This window comes from Melanostigma gelatinosum, assembly GCF_949748355.1.
Source record: "Melanostigma gelatinosum genome assembly, chromosome: 16".
Taxonomy (NCBI): Eukaryota; Metazoa; Chordata; class Actinopteri; order Perciformes; family Zoarcidae; genus Melanostigma; species Melanostigma gelatinosum.
In genome coordinates this window covers 1,694,631-1,700,630 of record NC_136649.1, presented here as the reverse complement: position 1 = coordinate 1,700,630, position 6,000 = coordinate 1,694,631, and positions in this window count along the sequence as shown.

Below are 6,000 nucleotides of genomic sequence, written 5' to 3'. Positions count from 1 at the left end.
CAACATTGACGCTGATGCATTGTCGCGCAATCCCTTTCCAAACAATGATGTTGAGTGGCAAAACATCCTACCTGAAAGTGTCAAAACTCTCTGTACACAGATCAGATGTGGGAAACCAGCTGGAGAGTCCCTAAACTGTGCAGAGCCCTTAGGGGTTTCCCCTGATGCCATCCCTGAATATTATGTGTTTCCTACACGTTTGGATGTTGGTTGCCTGACTCAGATAAGTCGGGAAAACATCATTGAGGCCCAAAATATTGACTCCGTAATCTCTCTGGTGAAGAAAGCAGTGATAGAGGGGCACTCATTCCACCCAGTTAAAGGCGAGGATCCCAGAGTAACGTTGTTGCAAAGAGAGGCAAACAAGTTGCTGGTAGCTGATGACCTGCTTTACAGAGTAACCGAGAGACCCCCTGGAACAGAAGTACACCAGCTTGTCCTCCCCAATGAGTATGTTTCCATGGTACTCAGATTCCTCCACAATGAATCTGGGCATCTGGGAGTGGACAAGACAGTTCAACTCATTAGAGACCGGTTTTACTGGCCTAAGATGGGAGCAGAGGTGGAGCATTATGTCAAAAACTGTGGCAGATGTGTTGCATGAAAGACACTCCCTCAGAGAGCGGCACCTTTAAACCAGATTACCAGTAAAGGCCCACTCGATCTGGTGTGTATTGATTTTTTGTCACTTGAACCTGATTCCCAGGGAGTTGAAAATGTCCTTGTTGTGACCGATCATTTTACCAGATACGCCCAAGCTTTCCCTGCAAAAGACCAAAAAGCGGCAACAGTAGCAAAGATTCTCTGTGAGCGGTACTTTGTGCACTATGGACTCCCTGCACGGATACATTCGGATCAGGGGCAGGATTTTGAAAGTAAACTAATCAGAGATCTCCTGAAAATGTTGGGAGTCCGTAAGTCCAGAACATCACCGTACCATCCTCAGGGGGATCCACAACCTGAAAGGTTCAACCGCACCCTTCTATCCATGCTCGGAACTCTGGATCCAAAGCAAAAGCAGAAGTGGAGTCAGCACATCAGTCATTTGGTGCATGCCTACAATTGCACCAGAAACGAGGCAACTGGTTCAACTCACCTTATCTGCTGATGTTCGGAAGAGAAGCCCGCCTACCTGTGGATATCTGTTTTGGAGTGTTTGAGGAGAGTGAAAAGAGTGTAGCGTACCAGCAGTATATTACTAAGCTGAAAACAGATCTCCACAAAGCCTACCAACAACGTTTATTATTTTCATGTGAGTGAGTGTGAGTGGGGCCCATTGTTTTAAAGTTAAGAATCTGGTTTTATACACTGAGTCTGCTGTAAGTGTGTTATTGTTATTGTTGTTTTGTATTTGTTTTCCCCGAAAGGGTTAATATTATTTGACCAGTTTAAACAGCACTCAGTAAACATTTGTTCTTTTCATCCCAAATCAGTTGTCTGTGGTCAGTTATTTAATCTGATGCTAAGTTTAAGTCTATTTGTTTATTAGGAGGGCAAATTAAATATCACCCAAATCAGGTAAACCTTCGGGTAGCTACCTTGAGATACTGAACCCAAACACCCCATCCCTCCAGTGTAAAGGGCAACCTAGGTCTACTCTCTATAGAGTGAAGGGGTGCTACCACTGTTGCCGTCACCTCTGTGCAACAACGTGTTTTCTCCATTTTGGACTACAAACTGTTTTGTTATATATATATATATATATATATATATAGATCTATATATATATATATAATATATATATATATAATACCACACACAGCTTCGATGCGTGGATGTCTCGCCATCGGACTTCTTCGTGGCTTGGGCAGCTTTACTTTCTACCCAACGCCTCACCTCAGGTCTTTTCGTACACGAACGACAGCCTCTCTTTGCTGCCGGGGTTCTTCTCTTGGACTCAACGTACTCCTTTTCCGTCAAGCCCCACGTTGGGCGCCACGTGTTAGATCCTGGGGTACTTCTGGCCCGATACGGGGCTACTTACTGACTCAGCTCTCTATTAAAAGATTGTCGAGCTGGTGTTCTTGCGAGGGAACTCGCCTGGCTCTGCTAACTGCCGTTACTCCCGTCGTCTACCCTGCTTCCTCCGGTCAGAGCGCGCTCGGCCGAGAGACCAGTCCTGGCCCCGGGCGCTCCCACCAGTCGCGTCGGTTATGGCAGCTTCCCTCTTATGGATCCGTGCTCTTGGTAAATGCCAGGTTAGGTTTTAACGGCTAGGATTACTTCTTTCTAAAACCGTAAGGGGTTGTTAAGTGGATTCGGTCTCTAGGATAACCTTTCAGAACTCAGTTGTTAGACATACAATGGCTTTAACTTTTTACTGCCACGAGGAACTTTTTACTACTTGAGCAAATGAATGCACTTGAGAAATTTACTTTAAATGCAGATTAGATATTTATTGCAGGTTATATTTTAGTTAGTTTGCAAGGGTTAAAGCTACAGCTCACATAAAATGTCACTACACTTGATTCGTTACGTTAACTTTCTTCTCAGATTTTACTCATTAGTTTTAGTTGCCGAGACGGCTCGGTTGGAGCTGGATGTTCAATGGTGCTTTTGGAGTTGTTAGGAGCGAAGGTCCGGCCGGACCCTCAGTCCTCCTGCTCTCGCAGCGAAGTCCGTTCAACAGTCCTCAAAACTCAGTACAAAGTCTTTCTAGGGCTGCTGCGTCTTCTCCGTTGTCCAGATGTTAAGAGTCGAGCAGTGGGGAGAGGAAAACCTCCGTCTTTAAATCTTATTGTCCACGAACAGCGGTCTTCTTTCCGTGAACAGAGACGAAGTCCTCAATACATCAGTTGCAATCGTCCGTATCTCCTCATCAGTGCACTTGGACGGCACCCGTGTTGAAATCCCAGTTTGCTGTTTGCAAGTTACTTCTTTTATAACACTTTAGGGCTGCCTCTCGCGTCTCTCCCCCCTCTTCCTCAACACGGGGTCCCTCAGCCCGTGATTAACATGACATCATTGATCTGGTGCCTGTGCTTCAAAAATGACCTAAGTTTTGTGTGTGTGTTCATGAGGAAATCACCCCAACTTCCCTGTCTGGGTGTTCAACATCTGTTGCACTTCCCCTTTTCCTACACTCGCACATTTGTTCCTAACTTCACTCTTTCTGCTGACTCATCCTGACAAAACACTCTTCCCACATCTCGGCTCCGGTCACACAGAACATTTGTTAATCAGTTTTTACATTTGTTAAATCAGTTTAGTTAGTACACATTTGCTTATAAAATGATTATTGATCTCATCCTTCATCATTATTGTGCTTTGTGTCTTTTCTTCTCAACCATCATTATTTCCCCATCCCTTGAAGCCAACACCCTGCTTACTTCCTCTTTCTCCGTACTTTCTACACTCAGACTGCACTATACTCAGATACACTTATTATTATTATTATCAGGTTTACATTTGTTAAATCACTCTATGTATTAAACATTTGTTATGTAACGATCATACACTTTATCTTTCGATTACACTTTAACTATTGATTTCTGAGTATATGCTTTATGCTTTTTATATCCTGACCTTCCCCTGATCGTGTATGCATGTTTTGGAGGCAGCGCTGTGGGCTCAACTCTTCTTGACAATATATATAGATATATATCTAGATATATATATATCTAGATATATATATCTAGATATATCTATATATATAGATATATCTAGATATATATAGATATATATATATATCTATATATATATATATATATATATATATATATATAGATCTATATATATATAGATATATCTATATATCTATATAGATATATCTATATAGATATATGCAGTAGATCTCAATATACTCACAACACCTTATCTTTGTGCCAGCTCAAGTGCACATATGGCGGCCACGGACACCAACCCCACACAGCACTGTAGGACGGTCTTAAATGCTGAACGTTATTAGCCTTGCAGTTCTCTCCTGAATACTCAGCACATGTTGATAACATACGGAAAACAACGAACGCTCCACAGGTCAGCCAATCGAAAAAGAAGGATTTCACTTCCTGCTTCGCTCTTCATGTTGCTGGTACTCATCGTTCAACTTCAAATTACTGAAACAAGTATATTAACAGCCCAAAGGTGGAGCAATATGAAGATACTATCAAAATGGGAATGCTCTCATGGGTATCGCTCCCGTCATTTCTGTATTTGAGATACATACCTTTTGGAAATGACATTTCTGTATTTGTGATGGAAATACTTGAATTTAAGAGCAGCTATCGCTTGATAGAAACACATAAGTGACAAGCGCTGCATGCGTGTGTGTCACCGGTTACCAAAGTGATTGGGGCACCAGGGTGAAGGGGCAGACTACATCTTAAGACTGGGAGTGGATTTAGAACGAAACTACCTGTCAAAGCCCTGCTTCCAAGGCAAAAAAACATGAATCAAATCACCAAAGTATAATTAACAGAGAGGAAAGACTCTGCCAAAAGCGTTGACATCATTTTTATGTTTGTGTTGTTTAAAATGTGACCATGAGGGCATGAGGTCGCTCCTCTCTTCACTTTATTTGAGGTGACACACCCGATCAGGCTGCACGTCTTGATGTATTTTAACGCATGTGTTGGCAACGCTGTGGGAGGAGAAGCACGGCGAAAATGGAGGCGGAAGATGGAGAATCAGAAATAAACCTGCAGGATTATAGTCAGTGTGCTGCACAGCCTTGTTGCGTCAGAGCCACACTGAATAAGATTATCCTTATTGGTCCCACAGTGGGGATATTTGCCAGCATCACAGAGTTTTTAGTGAAGTTTTATATTCTTGAAAGAACAGCTCTTTGCCAATCAAAACAATGAGAACACACTCACTAAATGTGTCCCAATTGTTTTCGTTGTGAGAATCCTTCTTAAAGCTACCGCTCTGTTATTGTACGTTGCAGCTTCCGTAGCCTTCTGACACGTACAACGAGACTACACGGCCTCCTCTCATCTGTGGCATTCTCTGCATTCCCCACCAGCAATTACAAGGCCAATGCACTTACAGAAAAGCCACACACACCAACATGGTCAACGAACCCACCACAAGTACATGAATATGTATACATATATACAGATTGAGCCACATCAGAGAGGTGGCAGTGGCGGAGCAGCATGCAGAGCCATTTTACACTGTGACCTGATGAGTTATGTTGAGTGCTTGTTGTAAGACATTAAATCGTAAGAAAAGCATTGTTCCGGTGGAAGTACCGCAGTGTGATTTGATTATTTGTTGAACAGCCGGGTGCACTGAAATGTGCCAGATGGCCTTTAAACCGATTACTCCAGATGATATCTGCTGGTGGGCCTCTGAATTCAGCTCACCAAAGATTAGGATCCACTGTAAGGTTGATTCACTGCAGTGGCTTTGCTTTTTGTGTCAGTGGGAATATGATCACTTTGCTCTCTGAAATAGTTACGTAACATCTGCCTCTGCTGTGTTGTGTGTGGGCAGGGGTGCACCGACTCCGCATCCGAGAGGGAGAAATAACCTCCTATCTGTCACACTGCAGTTAATGTGGGTCAGCATGCAAATGAGCCCTGCTTATAACATCTGCCTCCCTCTCATCTGGATTTATTTATAGGAATCCCCGTTTGTGTATTAGCTTGGGTGGGTTTCTCCATGTGGGTAGAGTGGAGGCTGGTGGAGAAATGATTAGGTATCGGGCATGGGGTTCTTCGCGGTCTCCTTTTATCATCTTATCTTCGTGGTGAACAATGAGCATTGTCTGTTAAATGTAAATGTAGCTGGACTCTACTTTACTTTCCATAGCCTTTTTTGTGAACCTTCCGAGAAATAGTTTTAGTAATTTATATTTCGTGAATCGTTTACATGCATACTGTCTTTTCAAAATAAACTTCTGTCTTCACAGGAAACAACTTAGTTAGGTTTAGTCAACAAAACTACTTAGTTATATTTAGGAAAAGAATGTTGTTTCAGTTAAAATAATTCAGTAATAGCTATGGAAGTGGCGTTACTGAAGTCTCATTCGGTGTTTGTAAAAAAATGATTTGCTGA